Here is a 20,646-nt window from a genome sequence, read left to right on the forward strand (position 1 = left end):
GTGTGTGAGAGAGAGAGAGTAACTGTTAGTTGATGATAGTTAGAAGGTGTCGGGTCGGAGAGGGGAAGCAGAGCTTGGAGTCTCTACACTCTGTACGTTCACAAAAAAACACCAGTGGAGAGATCAAAGCAGCCCTCCACTTCATCAACTCTCTAACCCCCACTTCAAAGCATCCAGCCTGGGATGGGATCAGCTCAGAGACGCCCCAGGTAAGGTCAAGGTGGAAGGGGGGAAGACGGCAGCCCAGGAGGCCTCCCCGTTGGAGGGGGAGGGGTTGGGAGTGGGTCATCATGGTAATAAAATCAAAGGACAGGTTGAATGAGGAGTGACAGTGTGAGCTCTGGATAATCTGCTTTAAAAGGTTTGGCTACAGAAATCTGCACCACCATCTTGGGCAGCTGTGTTGAACTGCCTCCCAAATGTCATGCTATTCCCTTTATAGTGCACAATGTTTAACCAGGGCCCATTGAAGTTGTGTAGCCTACTTTAAAGGCAATAGGGTGCCATTTGGGATGCAACCGTTGACACTAAGAAAACCAACGTTCCAAACTCAACATGACAGACTGAGGGTGTAGACCAAGAGTCATTTGAGGCTGGAAAGTGACTGTCGCTTGTCTCTCTCGTTTCGCAGCCTAAACCACCAGAGAGCCTCCACTCTAATCGCAAACATTTATTCAGATCAGAACGCCCCCGAGGAGTCTCACAGATATAAAAAGACTGGCAGAGAGAGAGAGAGCGAGAGAGAATGAAAGAAAGATAGTGAGACTGACAGATTCAGAGAGAGAGAGATAAAGACCTTAAACTGAAATGGAATTGAGACAGAGAGAGAGAGAGACAGAGAGAGACAGAGACAGAGAGACAGAGAGAGACAGAGAGAGAGAGAGAGAGAGAGAGAGAGAGAGAGAGAGAGAAACAAACTAAGAGTGATTATTCTTTTGTTTAGTCATGCTATTAGAAACCAGCGCCACGGCAACTACAATTATAGAAGGACAATAACATAAGGAGAAAGTGTGGAGGACGAGTCCCAGAACCCAAAATCATCAGAGCCAATGGGTGTCTCTCGATATGCATACTACCATGCTCCACACTCTCATGCTCCAACGACGTTCTCTTGACTACGTTCTTGTGAGGACGAGAGAGAATGCATAAAACATTACATTTGAGAAGCACTTCCCCTACTGTTTTACCTCACACTGCAGGACAATGGCAACAATAGACAAAACAAGATTTACACAAAGCAAGTTTTACTTCATAATTATCAGCTAGATATGTGAATCGTAATAATCTAACTTACCAGCTAGTTAAACAGGCAAAAATGACCTAAAACTAATATTTTGCTAGGTCGATGTTAATTCTTTGTGGGTAGCTAGCTAACAATTCTTCAGTAGTAACTGTAGTAGCTAGCCAGTTAGCCCTATTGACTTATTATGGGCTTGCGTTCTATGGTACCTAGGCAGGTAAACATGCTAAAATGTACACAGCAGGTATTTATTAACATATCAACATAAAACATTGTAATCAGGTAACATTTTACATGCGAATAAGCAACATTTCACATTTGAGAAGTTCCCTCCGTGCTCCGTTTCGGCTACTTTGATTTGGACTCATACTCCGACACTCCCGTGCTCCAATTTGCATGCTCAGAGCGCGGTAGTATGCATTTTGAAAAACACCCATTGTCTCAGTCACACTACTACACGGTCTTGTGTCTTCAGAAGTCTGGAAGATAGAACACCCAGTACTGCAACGTTGAGTTAGAATGTTGGAACGGAGCCCAATGTAGTAACACAACAGTTTGAGTGCAGTGGATAGGATACATTACTTGTGCTGATCTGTATTCATACACAAATGCACTTGCATGAACAGAAGTACAGTTATAGGCAGGCACAGTGCCTTAACTCTACAGACAAAAGGAACTTTATAGACGGCCCCATGTAATGCCAGGCCAGGCAGAGGTGTGGAACAGCCAGGCAGGCTCTACCTCTCCCAGGCTCTACCTGCAAGGTCATCTGTAACAAGCCCTCCAGCCATCTGCCCCCCTCCCTCTCCATCTGTACCACCCTCCCACCTCCCTCCAGCCAAACCAGACAGCCGTTATCCTGCTACCTGAGTCTGTGTCCGGAACTCTGGAATCGCAATTACAGTGTAAACCTGCTACTCTCTGACACTTCAAGCTGTTGAGGTGGAGCCAGGCAGAAAATTACAAGGTGCGTTTCGGGAGAAACAACAGAGTTTGGAGTAGTTCTGTAATCACTTTACAGTAGACTGCATAATGTGACAACAACATGTACTCAATACTGAGACATATCCTTAGGGAGCAGACCATCGAAGTACTAATTACTGGTGCTTGAAGTATTGTTTTGTAACCCCTGACTAAACACACACTACACTCTTTTTAGCTGTCCCCAATGGAGAACCCTTCGAATAACACTTTTTGCTCCAGGTAGAACCTTTTTCAGTTCGGTGTAGAACCCTTTCCAGAGTGTGTTCTACCTGGAACTCAAAATGGGTTCCTGGAATTAAAAAGGGTCATCCTATGGGGACAGGTTCCTTTTGGAACCCTTTTCTAAGATTGTACTACACCTTAGGTGTACAAATGTAGGATCTTAATTTGAGCCAGTTTGCTTCAGCAAGGAAATAATCCTGCAGAAATGGGAAATGTGAATTATTATGTGGGTTATAATTAATGAACATTTTTGTAGAGGTGGATACATTTTCATTAAGGCAAGTCAAGTCTGAAATTTCAAAAATTGAAATGACAAACTTTAGAAGCCTTTTAAAAACTCAAATACACTAGAAGTTTGCATTACCTGCCTTGCAGGAAAATTGTCAGCAACAATTTTTGAAAATCAAATTAAGATCCTACATATATCCAGGATGGTGAGTCCAGACACTTCACAGCTGTCAGCCAAAACTGTTCGTCGAGGGCTGCAGTCCAAACACTTAAGACACCCTATCCCCTCAGCCCTTAAATTAAGTGGACACTTCTGATGACGTATCATGACGTCTGACGAGTATACACTTCCAAGGCAAGGGGCGAGGAAGACGGAATGGACCACCCTTGGCCGGAAATTCGCCACTCAAACATCCCGCAATGATTGTGTTTTCAGCCACAGGTAACTTGTGGGTGCTTTATATACACTACAGTCAATTATGATTGCATGTCTACTTTTATTGAATATATAATTATTAATATACGCCTACTGTATAATAGCTAGCAAATTAGTTAGCCTACCTAGCTGGAACTTCTGAAGAAGGAAAATGTTTTATTTCTACAATTTCCAAAAGATAACCAAACAAAACATATATTTCATTTTTACGTGGCATTCTTTTTTACTTACACTTGTACGTCGACTTCTCCATTGATGTTGTTTTTAAGTTTTCGCGGATGTACAATCGTCGCGAATTGAATTATGGGGACTTCCCTTGCTTGGCTAATCATTTGGATCAACCTCCAAGATGGCGACGGGGACTCACCCAAGGGCGTAAGGCGAGGGTAAGTGGACGAGGGTTTGTCGTTTAACTGTTTGGACCGCAGCCTACGTAGTGCACTATGAAGGGAATAGGGTGCCATTTGAGACAAGAGACAAAATGATTGATGAGAGGAGCCATCGCATTAGCATTCTTTGCTAAGCTGTTTAGGGATGCATTTGGAGTGTCTTGAAGGTTACGTCTCAGATTTCCCCTAGTGTCGCTACTCTTATCTGCTAATGAACTAACGGATAATATGATAATAGGACGTAAACACTACCTGTGTGCTGTTGTGGCAAACACATCATAGCCAAGAGCCAAGAGGGTCGGATGTTAAAGAAGACACACTTTACTCTGAATATTCCATCTCAGAATTCCGATATTCTGCCTCAAAATTACGATATTCCATTTTAGACACAAATTTTTCCATAGGGGAAAATGGATTCTGAGAGCAATTTCCAATTAGCAGTCTGGAGAGATCAGTCTTCGCAGGGATACAGTGGGTTTGTATAAGTGTATAATCCATAATCCTGTGATGAGGGAGTGGGAATCATAATCCCATGATTGATTGAGTGGTTAACCCCGCATCATCATCAATACAGTCTAACTGTCTGGGGTTAACTCTATATTGATTGACTCATGCTAATCTACGAGCATGGTGTTAAGTCAATACTAAACCCGATACAACTTGGGTCCTTCTTTGTTATAGAGAGGAGCGATGCCTGTTGGCTACAATCGACTCCCTGCAGATTCTGTACATTTCAGGTCTAATCTCATTATCTATACAATATGGATGTGTCAAAGTCTAATAATCCGTTAAACTGCTCAGTCAATCCATGTGGTATACAGATCAGTGGTTGGTATCATGAATCAACAAGTGGAACATTTCAACAGATTGATCTAAGAAGTGGTGGATGGGGAGGAAAGGAGATGGAGAACATCATGACAAGGCTAGCAGAGGGTCACTGCATTTCCATGAGACTGGCTACGCTGGGATCCTGCTGCTGCTGCTTTGTGTGTGTGTGTGTGTGTGTGTGTGTGTGTGTGTGTACACTGCAGACCAGGAGGAAAGGAGCCAAACAAGATACAGACAGAGACTAATCCCAGGAAGTGTTCACAGCTAGCTCAATGTGACCTACTTTAGCAGGCTAGCGGTTCTTATCCACAGGAGGGAAAGTGCATGCTCACCTGTTCTGAATACCTATACTCTATATAATGGCATGCTATAGATTCTGGGGAGAAAAAACTATGCACACAGACATTACAAAAGTCTTGGATGAGAAGATTAGGTGTTTTTGTACTCCATGAAGCCTGGTGTGAGAAATCGTGTGAGAAATCATGGTGTGAGATATAGTTATTGAATTGCTGCATAACTTAAGTATGCGTTATCACATGACCTGTACTAATTGAATGTGACTCCTCACCTCTTATCGTCTGTGACTACTAATCTACCTGTATGATATTGTCTAGGACTATTACCTGTACTGTGCCTGAAAGTGGTCCTGGACGAAGCTGTGCCGCGTCCCAGGCTGTTGTGCTGCTGCTGGGCCGGAGACAGGGCTCTCCTCCACTCCACCAAGCAGGCCCTGGAACAGAGAGAGAGAAAGCGTGAATGACCTGTATATATACGTGTGTGTGTGTGTGTGTGTGTGTGAAAACGTCAACACTGAAACTAGAGCTGAACAGCAGCAGGGTAACAAGGTGTATCACAGCAGATGTAAACAGGAGCGCTACAATGGGACAGGGGCTAGATGAGGTGATAATGCATGTTAATACACTCTTGTACTTTTTATAGTGTTCAGCTTCGCTGGCGAAGAGAGAGAACGAACACAGCCAGATCTTACCTCGTGACTGTCATTACATGTGTGTGTGTTTGCGTTCCCATGTAATTCACTTTCCTCTGCTTTCCTTGGCTTAGGGGAGATCGATGAGAGTTGGGTAGAAGGGAGAGCAGTAAGTAGGGAAACACATTAAAGTGAATATACTAAATCTGGGTTGAATCAAAACAAGTCGGTCCGGCTGCCCACTAGGGCTGTAAAGGTTCAACAAACCTGCGGTTCGGTGGTAGGTATTGCAGTTTTGGGGTTCGGTTAAGTTTCAGTACAGCGGGAAAATGAGACACCAACCATAATGTAGTTCATTTTTGTTTACTTAAGAGGTACAAAGTGTTGATATTCCTGATTCCATATATGATCATGATCCATATAATGCAGGGTGACAGCACAATCAGGAATAACAACACTGTATTTTCTTCAATGAAAAAACATGATTACTCATCCACAACAACACTAAAATAAAGTGCAATATGAGTGAAATCAAATCAAATTTGATTTGTCACATGCACCGAATACAACACGTGAGGACCTTACAGTGAAATGTTTACTTACAAGCCCTTAACCAACAATGCCGTTTCAAGAAAAATACCCCCCAAAAATAAGAAATAAAATAAACAAATATTTAAAGAGCATTAGTAAAATAACTAGCTATGCACAGGGGGTAACGGTACAATGTCAATGTGCGGGGGCACCGGTTAGTCGAGGTAATTGAGGTAATATGTACATGTAGGTAGTTATTAAAGTGACTATGCATAAATAATAACAGAGAGTAGCAGCAGCGTAAAAGAGGGGGGGAAGAAATGCAAATAGTCTGGGTAGCCGTTTGATTAGATGTTCAGGAGACTTATGGGTTTGGGGTAAAGCTGTTTAGAAGTCTCTTGGACCTGTCCAGGGACTGCGGTTGAAAATTAGCCGGCTGGTTAAACTGACACTTTTACTAAAATGTTGATTAATGTGCACTGTCCCTGCAAAAATAAAATAAACTCAAACTCAAACCTAGACTTGGCGCTCCGGTACCGCTTGCCATGCGCAGAGAGAACAGTCTACGACTAGGGTGGCTGGAGTCTGACAATTTTTAGGGCCTTCCTCTGACACCGCCTGGTATAGAGGTCCTGGATGGCAGGAAGCTTGGCCCTGGTGATGTACTGGGCCGTATGCACTACCCTCTGTAGTGCCTTGCGGTCGGAGGCCGAGCAGTTGCCATACCAGGCAGGGATGCAACCAGTCAGTATACTCTCGATGGTGCAGCTGTAGAACCTTTTGAGGATCTGAGGACCCAGGCCAAATCTTTTCAGTCTCCTGAGGGGGGAATAGGTTTCGTTGTGCCCTCTTCACAACTGTCTTGGTGTGCTTGGACCATGTTACTTTGTTGGTGCTGTGAACGCCAAGGAACTTGAAGTTCTCAACCTGCTCCACTGCAGCACAGTCGATGAGAATGGGGGCATGTCCTCACTCCTCCTTTTCCTGTAGTCCACAATCATGTTATGTCATCTGCAAACTTAATGATGGTGTTGGAGTGAACAGGGAGTTCAGGAGGGGACTGAGCATGCACCCCTGAGGGGCCCCTGTGTTGAGGATCAGCGTGGCAGATGTGTTTTTACCTACCCTTACCACCTGGGTTCGCCCGTCAGGAAGTCCAGGATCCAGGTGCAGAGGGAGGTGTGGAGTCCCAGGGTCCTTAGCTTAGTGATGAGCTTTGAGGGCACTATGGTGTTGAACGCTGAGCTATAGCCAATGAATTGCATTCTCACATAGGTGTTCCTTTTGTCCAGGTGAGAAAGGGCAGTTTGGAGTGCAATAGAGATTGTATCATCTGTGGATCTGTTGGGGAGGTATGCAAATTAGGGTGGGTCTAGGGTTTCTAGGATAATGGTGTTGATGTGAGTCATGACTAGTCTTTCAAAGCACTTCATGGCTACAGACGTGAGTGCTAAGGGTCGGTAGTCATTTAGGCAGGTTACCTTAGTATTCTTGGGCACCGGAACTATCGTGGTCTGCTTTAAACGTGTTGGTTTTATAGACTCAGACAGGGAGAGGTTGAAAATGTGAAGACACTTGCCAGTTGGTCAGCATATGCTCGGAGTTCACGTCCCGGTAATCCATCTGGCCCTGTGGCCTTGTGAATGTTGACCTGTTTAAAGGTCTTACTCACATCGGCTGCAGAGAGTGTGATCACACAGTCGTCCGGAACAGCTGATGCTCTCATGCATGTTTCAGTGTTACTTGCCTCGAAGCGAGCATAGAAGTGATTTAGCTCGTCTGGTAGGCTCGTTTCACTGGGCAACCCTCGGCTGTGCTTCCCTTTGTAGTCTGTAATAGTTTGCAAGCCCTTCCACATCTGATGAGCACCAGAGCCGGTGTAGTACGATTTGATCTTAATCCTGTATTGACGCTTTGCCTGTTTGATAGTTCTAGATCCTCCAACTGGTGGACCGCGGACTAGATCCAGATATATATTTTTTCTCTCGTTCTGGCATTGACCCCTGGTATCATATAAACACACAAAAGACATGAAAGAATGCTTAGAACTGCAGGAAATTAGCTTTAAATCAGCAAAACAAATCTCTGCCCCATGCAAAGCGTGTAGAATTGCGGGAAATTTGCTTTAAAACGGCTAAATGTTCTCTCCGCCAACAAGAGGGGTGTGAACAGTTTGGGGTCACATGGGTGGCGAGGTGGGGGTTTGTTACTACGCCGATAAATTACATTATCCATCCAGACCTTTGCCACCTAGGAATTTGTGTGACCGGATCTTCTCAAGTAGTAGTTGAGTACACCTGCTGTAGATGTCCTGCACAACATTGGCCAATTCATTGACAACTTCGTATTTAGCTTGCTTATATAGAGAAACTGCATTCACCCACAGCTATAATTTATTGAAGTGCTTTGGTAGTTGATGTATTGAGTTCTGTTCAGTGCACAGAGAAATCAAACGAAGGATAGAGTGAACCACTGTGACTCATGGTGCTAGGGGACTGCAGGTAGATACAATTACCTGAACAGTGCCCGCTTGATGTAATCAAAGAGCAGCACACTGAGATATTTTCACCAAGAGCTTCTAGACTCAGGTGTGTTATGTTTTGGAGTGCCTTTAAAAAAACAGTCTTAGTCATCATAACCATACTACTCACTTCCTGCTAAACTGAAGGAGACAGATCCACTGGATTATGGAGCTCATTGAGCTATATGCTTCCATACTGGATATTCATTGATACTCTCAGCCAATGAAAATGATCAAATAGACATTTCAATCAGATGTTTTTGAGGCATATATTATTTGGGACATGGGGAAATGTGTGTTGTGTGATCACTTTCAGCACGCTCGATAAGATGATTATTGTTGTCTTGTTTGGGGTGTTGTATGAAGCTACATGCTTCCATACTATTACTCTTTCTGTGAATAGCCTATGAGAGAGGCCTTCAATTAGTTGCTATGCAGAGTAAAAAAAAATGAAATAGCCTCAGCAAACAAAGAGGTCACAGCCACATATCCAAGCTTTTATGGGGTTACGAATGAGGCTGATTCAATTGCTATTTAACTCATTCAAGTTGAAACATTGTAGAGAACCCTTTGAGAGGTTTTGGGCCATGTGGCCAAAGTATTGTGTAACCCCATGATACACTACATAGTATAGGTACATTTATACTGACTGGCCATGGGGCCAAAGTCTTATGTAATCCCATGATACACTACATAGTATAGGTAAGCCTTTACTGACTGGCCATGGGGCCAAAGTCTTGTGTAATCCCATGATACACTACATAGTATAGGTAAACCTATACTGACGGGCCATGGGGCCAAAGTCTTGTGTAATCCCATGATACACTACATAGTATAGGTAAGCCTATACTGACTGGCCATGGGGCCAAAGTCTTGTGTAATCCCATGATACACTACATAGTATAGGTACATTTATACTGACTGGCCATGGGGCCAAAGTATTGTGTAATCCCATGATACACTACATAGTATAGGTAAGCCTTTACTGACTGGCCATGGGGCCAAAGTCTTGTGTAATCCCATGATACACTACATAGTATAGGTACATTTATACTGACTGGCCATGGGGCCAAAGTATTGTATAATCCCATGATACACTACATAGTATAGGTACATTTATACTGACTGGCCATGGGGCCAAAGTATTGTATAATCCCATGATACACTACATAGTATAGGTACATTTATACTGACTGGCCATGGGGCCAAAGTATTGTGTAACCCCATGATACACTACATAGTATAGGTACATTTATACTGACTGGCCATGGGGCCAAAGTATTGTGTAATCCCATGATACACTACATAGTATAGGTACATTTATACTGACTGGCCATGGGGCCAAAGTCTTGTGTAATCCCATGATAAACTACATAGTATAGGTAAGCCTTTACTGACTGGCCATGGGGCCAAAGTCTTGTGTAATCCCATGATACACTACATAGTATAGGTACATTTATACTGACTGGCCATGGGGCCAAAGTATTGTGTAATCCCATGATACACTACATAGTATAGGTAAGCCTATACTGACTGGCCATGGGGCCAAAGTATTGTATAATCCCATGATACACTACATAGTATAGGTACATTTATACTGACTGGCCATGGGGCCAAAGTCTTGTGTAATCCCATGATACACTACATAGTATAGGTAAACCTATACTGACGGGCCATGGGGCCAAAGTCTTGTGTAATCCCATGATACACTACATAGTATAGGTACATTTATACTGACTGGCTATGGGGCCAAAGTCTTGTGTAATCCCATGATACACTACATAGTATAGGTAAGCCTTTACTGACTGGCCATGGGGCCAAAGTCTTGTGTAATCCCATAATACACTACATAGTATAGGTACATTTATACTGACTGGCCATGGGGCCAAAGTATTGTATAATCCCATGATACACTACATAGTATAGGTACATTTATACTGACTGGCCATGGGGCCAAAGTATTGTATAATCCCATGATACACTACATAGTATAGGTAAACCTATACTGACTGGCCATGGGGCCAAAGTATTGTATAATCCCATGATACACTACATAGTATAGGTACATTTATACTGACTGGCCATGGGGCCAAAGTCTTGTGTAATCCCATGATACACTACATAGTATAGGTAAACCTATACTGACGGGCCATGGGGCCAAAGTCTTGTGTAATCCCATGATACACTACATAGTATAGGTACATTTATACTAACTGGCCATGGGGCCAAAGTCTTGTGTAATCCCATGATACACTACATAGTATAGGTAAACCTATACTGACGGGCCATGGGGCCAAAGTCTTGTGTAATCCCATGATACACTACATAGTATAGGTAAACCTATACTGACTGGCCATGGGGCCAAAGTCTTGTGTAATCCCATGATACACTACATAGTATAGGTAAACCTATACTGACGGGCCATGGGGCCAAAGTCTTGTGTAATCCCATGATACACTACATAGTATAGGTAAACCTATACTGACGGGCCATGGGGCCAAAGTCTTGTGTAATCCCATGATACACTACATAGTATAGGTAAGCCTATACTGACTGGCCATGGGGCCAAAGTCTTGCGTAATCCCATGATACACTACATAGTATAGGTAAGCCTTTACTGACTGGCCATGGGGCCAAAGTCTTGTGTAATCCCATGATACACTACATAGTATAGGTAAACCTATACTGACTGGCCATGGGGCCAAAGTATTGTATAATCCCATGATACACTACATAGTATAGGTACATTTATACTGACTGGCCATGGGGCCAAAGTCTTGTGTAATCCCATGATACACTACATAGTATAGGTAAACCTATACTGACTGGCCATGGGGCCAAAGTATTGTGTAATCCCATGATAAACTACATAGTATAGGTAAACCTATACTGACTGGCCATGGGGCCAAAGTATTGTGTAATCCCATGATAAACTACATAGTATAGCTAAACCTATACTGACTGGCCATGGGGCCAAAGTCTTGTGTAATCCCATGATACACTACATAGTATAGGTAAGCCTATACTGACTGGCCATGGGGCCAAAGTCTTGTGTAATCCCATGATACACTACATAGTATAGGTAAGCCTATACTGACTGGCCATGGGGCCAAAGTTTTGTGTAATCCCATGATACACTACATAGTATAGGTAAGCCTATACTGACTGGCCATGGGGCCAAAGTATTGTGTAACCCCATGATACACTACATAGTATAGGTACATTTATACTGACTGGCCATGGGGCCAAAGTATTGTGTAATCCCATGATACACTACATAGTATAGGTACATTTATACTGACTGGCCATGGGGCCAAAGTCTTGTGTAACCCATGATACACTACATAGTATAGGTAAACCTATACTGACGGGCCATGGGGCCAAAGTATTGTATAATCCCATGATACACTACATAGTATAGGTAAACCTATACTGACTGGCCATGGGGCCAAAGTCTTGTGTAATCCCATGATACACTACATAGTATAGGTACATTTATACTGACGGGCCATGGGGCCAAAGTATTGTGTAACCCCATGATACACTACATAGTATAGGTAAACCTATACTGACGGGCCATGGGGCCAAAGTATTGTGTAATCCCATGATACACTACATAGTATAGGTACATTTATACTGACTGGCCATGGGGCCAAAGTATTGTGTAACCCCATGATACACTACATAGTATAGGTAAACCTATACTGACGGGCCATGGGGCCAAAGTCTTGTGTAATCCCATGATACACTACATAGTATAGGTAAACCTATACTGACTGGCCATGGGGCCAAAGTCTTGTGTAATCCCATGATACACTACATAGTATAGGTAAACCTATACTGACGGGCCATGGGGCCAAAGTCTTGTGTAATCCCATGATACACTACATAGTATAGGTAAGCCTATACTGACTGGCCATGGGGCCAAAGTCTTGCGTAATCCCATGATACACTACATAGTATAGGTAAGCCTTTACTGACTGGCCATGGGGCCAAAGTCTTGTGTAATCCCATGATACACTACATAGTATAGGTACATTTATACTGACTGGCCATGGGGCCAAAGTATTGTGTAATCCCATGATACACTACATAGTATAGGTAAGCCTATACTGACTGGCCATGGGGCCAAAGTCTTGTGTAATCCCATGATACACTACATAGTATAGGTAAACCTATACTGATTGCTTTCAGTGAGAACAGTACAGTTGACGGTAAAGAAATAGAGCAATAGGATGAAGGAGCTATTTGAGTTGCTCTGCACTAAAACATCACTTTAGTAGCTGTTTCGGACCTGGATGGTAATGGACAGTTTAGATGCCCTGCGTGAGGTCGTGAGATTGAAAATGAATTCATTGTCACCTGGGGACCAGAGCTAAGCGTCGGAGGCGATTTTGAAGTGGACATCAATTTCCGTTTTTGGGGTGAAAGTTCCGCCCTGAAGTTTGTGCCTGTCTAAAAATCTCTAATTACCTCAAACTAATTTAGGACACATTTAGAGCAAGGTCACATACACACATACAATATCAATATCTTATGGTGTGATTATCGTATCAACATGTGCATCAATAAAACATACTGTAAGTACTGTACAACCAAGATTGACAACATAACCCTGGAGAATATCTGTCAGCTTTGTTTCATCAACATCTGTGATGTCATCAATTACTTGACACACTTCTGTGTCAACAGCAAAAGGCCTAACTGCTATTTATACCTCTTCTCCCCTCTTCGTATCCTAAATGTGTCACCGTGTTCTTAAAAAAAAAAGATAAGAAAGTCCATTATGCTTCCAGTGAAGAAGATGTGTGAGGTACACTTTCCTAGTTTCCCCAAAGGCAGGACAATCTCATCGTGCCACTAGAAACACTCTCTTCAGAAGAGCACTCACCTACATTGGGAATAGCAGCTGTAGAGTGTGTGATGCATCTACAGTAAGTGTTTATGTGTACGTGTTAAAGAGTCTCAATAGGTTTGAGTCAGACTCATAATGGCCGTGCTTTCTTCTGACAAACTACATCATAACAACATTTTGCAAGATCTAAGGACGATGGTACAAAAATTAGAAATAGGCTTACGTGTTGTTACATTATGAAGGTGAGGAGCAAAACCATGACAACATTTTACAACAACCATTACAAATAGTTGGATAATAGCCTCCATTATAGCTTGTCATCCAATGATTTTTTTTAAACACACAAAAAAACATTATGATGCACAACAAACTCCAGACTATCTAGTAATAATATTGTTTTGTCTCTTATTAAGTCTTTTCAACCAAGAAGCTATTCCGCTGATAATGATGAGCCAAATGAACAAGATGTCTCTTTCAAGCTGTCGAATCCCCAAAGCAATTTTTTCCTTCGCTAACACAATTAAAGATTAAATACAGACATGGCTGGCCTGAGACGTGCTGGGGAATAATGGTTTATTGGAGCTATTAGCGCGAGAGAGAGAGAGCGAAAGCACTAGAAAATATTACATCTAGGGATTCTGCAAATCCTACAACACAGTGCAGAAGGTGCGCCATTAGAGAGGTGAATTTCAGTCTCTTGGTTGTGTCCTGTTAGCAGAGTTGTGTACCTGGTAAGGTTGGAAGCTGACACAGATAGGTACAGAGCTGCTGGTCAGCTAACTCAAATTTGACCTTCCTTTCTTTCAAAATATGGACAGAAAAACTGGATATGCTAATAGGTACAGTCCTTCAGGTCAGCTAACTCAAATGTGATTTTCCTTTCAGTCAAAATGTGGACAAAAACATAGGAAATGCTAATAGGTACAGTCCTTCAGGTCAGCTAACTCAAGTGTGATCTTCCTTTCAGTTAAAATGTGGACAAAAACACAGGAAATGCTAATAGGTATAGTCCTTTGGGTCAGCTAACTCAAATGTGATCTTCCTTTCAGTCAAAATGTGGACAAAAACATAGGAAATGCTAATAGGTACAGTCCTTCAGGTCAGCTAACTCAAGTGTGATCTTCCTTTCAGTTAAAATGTGGACAAAAACACAGGAAATGCTAATAGGTACAGTCCTTCAGGTCAGTTAACTCAAATGTGACATTCCTTTCAGTCAAAATGTGGACAAAAACACAGGATATGCTAATAGGTGACCGAGACCAATACCTTGAGTAGATGGAAGAATCAACTCCTCTACAGCCAGAGACAGAACTAAACCATAGTCAGAGATAGTATAGTATACTAGCATAGTACAGAATCCTCAGCTAAGTAGCCTGGTCCCAGTCCTTACACAAATCACCATGGAAACATTGGGTTCTTTTCCCATCCAAATGTGGACTGAGGAGGACGTTTTTCATTAAACACAGCATCTCCTTGGAAATTAGTTGTGAGTTTAAAACCACGAAGCACAAACTCTCCCCGCAGCAATTCATCTTCATAAAATAACTCAACATAACTTTTAACAGTTACATATTGCAGAGTTGTGTTTATTCTATTTTCCTGATAGAGAGGAAGGGAAGCTAGTGGGCTTAACCTGGGTTGTATTGCTTAGGCGCCTTATGGGGAAAAACAGACAAACAGGGAGGAACTGGCTGATCTTGATCTCGTAAAATAAGAAGTGCATGTTTTACTTTTCCAGAATGTGTTATTTTAAGAGGTGCATAGTTTCGCAACTCTGCACTACGGAATGTGCTTTTAGCAATCCAATTGTTTATCATGCCACTAACAGGTTAAGGTAATACATAAGGCTTTTATAAGGGATAGACTGTCCTGTCCTCTCTGTTGAGAGTGAGTGGCTGATAAAGAGAGTCTCCGGGTGGACGCTGCAGTAGTAGCAGTAAGAGTGTATATTGGGGAATACCAGCAGACCCAAGGCATGTGTTGCCAGGCACTGCAGCGAAGGCTCGGGCTACTTAATTCTCTATTCATAACAAATCCAAAGCCCGGTGGGCTTCGCTGCACACTAGAGAAGGCACCTTCCCCACAAGTAGGTCAACAGGCACTTAGCTGGACCTTAGAACAAACAACAGATGCCTCCATTCAACTGTGATTTCTCTAAAAGTGGGTGTGTGCGTGCACTAACATTTTCATATATCTGGGAACCAGTGATGAATAAATACCCCTACAGTATTATTCCTTGCTCTGCCATTGTCTGCCAAGGCAGGTGGGCCTGCCAAAATACATGCGAAGCAGGAGTTAGCGTAACATGAGAGATGCTAATATGCAAAAAGAGCTAAAATGTTAAATTGTGTAATCTAAAAGTGCTGAACGCTAACAGCTGACAGATCCATTTTCTGGGCCCACTGTAGCTCAGAGGAGAAAATTAGCACTGGCATCCAAACCCTTCCAGGCTATTTACAGTACCTTGCAAAAGTATTCATCCCCCTGGGTGTTTTTCTTATTTTGTTGCATTACAACCTGTAATTTCATTTTTTTTTTTGGGGGGGGGGATTTCATGTAATGGACATACACAAAATAGTCCAAATTGGTGAAGTGAAATGAAAAAAATTACTTGTTTAAAAAAAAAAAAGATAAAAACCAAAAAAACGGAAAAGTGGTCCGTGCATATGTATTCACCCCTTTGCTAGGAAGCCCCTAAATAAGATATGGTGCAACCCATTACTTTCATAAGTCACATAATTAGTTAAATAAAGTCCACCTGTGTGCAATCTGTGTCACATGATATGACACATGATCTCAGTATATATACACACCTGTTCTGAAAGACCCCAGAATCTGCAACACCACTAAGCAAGGGGTACCACCAAGCAAGCGGCACCATGAAGACCAAGGAGCTCTCCAAACAGGTCAGGGACAAGGTTGTAGGGAAGTACAGATCAGGGTTGGGTTCTAAAAAAATATCAGAAACTTTGAACATCCCACAGAGCACCATTAAATCTATTATTAAAATATGGAAAGAATATGGCACCACAATAAACCTGCCAAGAGAGGGACGCCACCAAAACTCACAGACCAGGCAAGGAGGGCATTAATCAGAGAAGCAACAAAGAGACAAAGAGAAAGAGAAACAAACAAACAAAGAGAAAACCCTGAAGGAGCTATAAAGCTCCACAGCGGAGATTGGAGTATCTGTCCATAAAACTACTGTAAGTTGTACACTCCACAGAGCTGGGCTTTACGGAATGAGTGGCCAGAAAAAAGCCATTGCTTAAAGAAAAAAATAAGCTACACGTTTGGTGTTTGCCAAAAGGCATGTGGGAGACTCCCCAAACATATGGAAGAAGGTACTCTGGTCAGATGAAACTAAAATTTAGCTTTTTGGCCATAAGGAAAGCACAATGTCTGGCGCAAACCCAACACCTCCCATCACCCGAGAACACCATCCCCACAGTGAAGCATGGTGGTGGCAGCATCATGCTGTGGGGATGTTTTTCATTGGCAGGGACAGAGAAACTGGTCAGAATTGAAGGAATGATAGATGGCACTAAATACAGGGAAATTCTTGTGGGAAACCTGTTTCAGCAGGACCTCCTTCCAGCAGGAAAATGATGGCACTAAATACAGGGAAATTCTTGAGGGAAACCTGTTTCAGCAGGACCTCCTTCAAGCAATTTTAGTTTCAACTAGCTACAAGCTATTTAGTCATTGTTAACTTTTTTCAACCTGGATAACACTCGCCAGTCCAGCTTCCCTGCCCCATCCACCGCTGCCCCCTGGACACTGATCTCTTGGCTACATAGCTGATGCACTTTGGACTGTCCATTAATCACGGTACTCCATTCTGCCTGTTTATGTTTTATCTGTCGGCCCCCGTTGCCTAGTCAACGCCATTTTACCTGCTGTTGTTATGCTAGCTGATTAGCTGTTGTCTCACCTACTGTTTTAGCTAGCTTTCCCAATTCAACACCTGTGATTACTGTATGCCTCGCTGTATGTCTCTCTCAAATGTCAATATGCCTTGTATACTGTTGCTCAGGTTAGTTATCATTGTTTTAGTTCACAATGGAGCCCCTAGTTCTACTCTTCATACCCCTGATACCTCCTTTGTCCCACCTCCCACACATGCGGTGACCTCACCCATTACAACCAGCATGTCCAGAGATACAACCTCTCTCATCATCACCCAGTGCCTGGGCTTACCTCCGCTGTACCCGCACCCCACCATACCCCTGTCTGCGCATTATGCCCTGAATATATTCTACCATGCCCAGAAACCTGCTCCTCTTATTCTCTGTCCCCAACGCTCTAGGCGACCAGTTTTGATAGCCTTTAGCCGCACCCTCATACTACTCCTTCTCTGTTCCCCGGGGTGATGTGGAGGTAAACCCAGGCCCTGCATGTCCCCAGGCTCCCTCATTTGTTGACTTCTGTGATCGTAAAAGCCTTGGTTTCATGCATGTCAACATCAGAAGCCTCCTCCCTAAGTTTGTTTTACTCACTGCTCTAGCACACTCTGCTAACCCTGATGTCCTTGCTGTGTCTGAATCCTGGCTCAGGAAGGCCACCAAAAATTCAGAGATTTCCATACCCAACTATAACATCTTCCGTCAAGATAGATCTGCCAAAGGGGGAGGAGTTGCAGTCTACTGCAGAGATAGCCTGCAAAGTAATGTCATACTTTCCAGGTCCATACCCAAACAGTTCGAACTACTAATTTTGAAAATTACTCTCTCCAGAAATAAGTCTCTCACTGTTGCCGCCTGCTACCGACCCCCTCAGCTCCCAGCTGTGCCCTGGACACCATTTGTGAATTGATCGCCCCCATCTAGCCTCAGAGTTTGTTCTGTTAGGTGACCTAAACTGGGATATGCTTAACACCCCGCCAGTCCTACAATCTAAGCTAGATGCCCTCAATCTCACACAAATCATCAAGGAACCCACCAGGTACAACCCTAACTCTGTAAACAAGGGCACCCTCATAGACGTCATCCTGACCAACTGGCCCTCCAAATACACCTCTGCTGTCTTCAACCAGGATCTCAGCGATCACTGCCTCATTGCCTGTATCCGCTACGGAGCCGCAGTCAAACGACCACCCCTCATCACGGTCAAACGCTCCCTAAAACACTTCTGTGAGCAGGCCTTTCTAATCGACCTGGCCCGTGTATCCTGGAAGGACATCGACCTCATCCCGTCAGTTGAGGATGCCTGGTCATTCTTTAAAAGTAACTTCCTCACCATTTTAGATAAGCATGCTCCGTTCAAAAAATGCAGAACTAAGAACAGATACAGTCCTTGGTTCACCCCAGACCTGACTGCCCTCAACCAGCACAAAAACATCCTGTGGCGGACTGCAATAGCATCGAATAGTCCCCGTGATATGCAACTGTTCAGGGAAGTCCGGAACCAATACACGCAGTCAGTCAGGAAAGCTAAGGCCAGCTTCTTCAGGCAGAAGTTTGCATCCTGTAGCTCCAACTCCAAAAAGTTCTGGGACACTGAGAAGTCCATGGAGAACAAGAGCACCTCCTCCCAGCTGCCCACTGCACTGAGGCTAGGTAACACGGTCACCACCGATAAATCCATGATTATCGAAAACTTCAATAAGCATTTCTCAACGGCTGGCCATGCCTTCCGCCTGGCTACTCCAACCTCGGCCAACAGCTCCTCCCCCGGCAGCTCCTCGCCCAAGCCTCTCCAAGTTCTCCTTTACCCAAATCCAGATAGCAGATGTTCTGAAAGAGCTGCAAACCTGGATCCGTACAAATCAGCTGGGCTTGACAATCTGGACCCCCTATTTCTGAAACTATCCGCCGCCATTGTCGCAACCCCTATTACCAGCCTGTTCAACCTCTCTTTCATATCGTCTGAGATCCCCAAGGATTGAAAGCTGCCGCAGTCATCCCCCTCTTCAAAGGGGGAGACACCCTGGACCCAAACTGTTACAGACCTATATCCATCCTGCCCTGCCTATCTAAGGTCTTCGAAAGCCAAGTCAACAAACAGGTCACTGACCATCTCGAATCCCACCGTACCTTCTCCGCTGTGCAATCTGGCTTCCGAGCCGGTCACGGGTGCACCTCAGCCACACTCAAGGTACTAAACGATATCATAACCGCCATCGATAAAAGACAGTACTGTGCAGCCGTCTTCATCGACCTTGCCAAGGCTTTCGACTCTGTCAATCACCATATTCTCATCGGCAGACTCAGTAGCCTCGGTTTTTCGGATGACTGCCTTGCCTGGTTCACCAATTACCATTATATATACTTTTGGCCCGTCATTGGACACTGTGCTATCTAACCTCCAAACAAGCTTCAATGCCATACAACACTCCTTCCGTGGCCTCCAACTCCTCTTAAACGCTAGTAAAACCAAATGCATGCTTTTCAACCGATCGCTGCCTGCACCCGCATGCCCGACTAGCATCACCACCCTGGATGGTTCCGACCTTGAATATGTGGACATCTATAAGTACCTAGGTGTCTGGCTAGACTGCAAACTCTCCTTCCAGACTCATATCAAACACCTCCAATCAAAAATCAAATCAAGAGTCGGCTTTCTATTCCGCAACAAAGCCTCCTTCACTCACGCCGCCAAGCTTACCCTAGTAAAACTGACTATCCTACCAATCCTCGACTTCGGCGATGTCATCTACAAAATGGCTTCCAACACTCTACTCAGCAAACTGGATGCAGTATATCACAGTGCCATCCGTTTTGTCACTAAAGCACCTCATACCACCCACCACTGCGACTTGTATGCTCGAGTCGGCTGGCCCTCGCTACATATATTCGTCGCCAGACCCACTGGCTCCAGGTCATCTACAAGTCCATGCTAGGTAAAGCTCCGCCTTATCTCAGTTCACTGGTCACGATGGCAACACCCATCCGTAGCACGCGCTCCAGCAGGTGTATCTCACTGTTCATCCCTAAAGCCAACACCTCATTTGGCCGCCTTTCGTTCCAGTACTCTGCTGCCTGTGACTGGAACGAATTGCAAAAATCGCTGAAGTTGGAGACTTTTATCTCCCTCACCAACTTCAAACATCAGCTATCTGAGCAGCTAACCGATCGCTGCAGCTGTACATAGTCTATTGGTAAATAGCCCACCCATTTTCACTTACCTCATCCCCATACTGTTTTTATTTATTTACTTTTCTGCTCTTTTGCACACCAATATCTCTACCTGTACATGACCATCTGATCATATATCACTCCAGTGTTAATCTGCAAAATTGTAACTATTCGTCTACCTCCTCATGCCTTTTGCACACATTGTACATTGTATATAGACTCCCCCTTTGTTTTCTACTGTGTTATTGACTTGTTAATTTGTTTATTCCATGTGTAACTCTGTGTTGTCTGCTCACACTGCTATGCTTTATCTTGGCCAGGTCGCAGTTGTAAATGAGAACTTGTTCTCAACTAGCCTACCTGGTTAAATAAAGGTGAAATAAAAATAAAAATAAAAGCAGGACAATG

Source organism: Oncorhynchus tshawytscha, linkage group LG02 (assembly GCF_018296145.1).
Source record: "Oncorhynchus tshawytscha isolate Ot180627B linkage group LG02, Otsh_v2.0, whole genome shotgun sequence".
NCBI classification, from domain to species: Eukaryota; Metazoa; Chordata; class Actinopteri; order Salmoniformes; family Salmonidae; genus Oncorhynchus; species Oncorhynchus tshawytscha.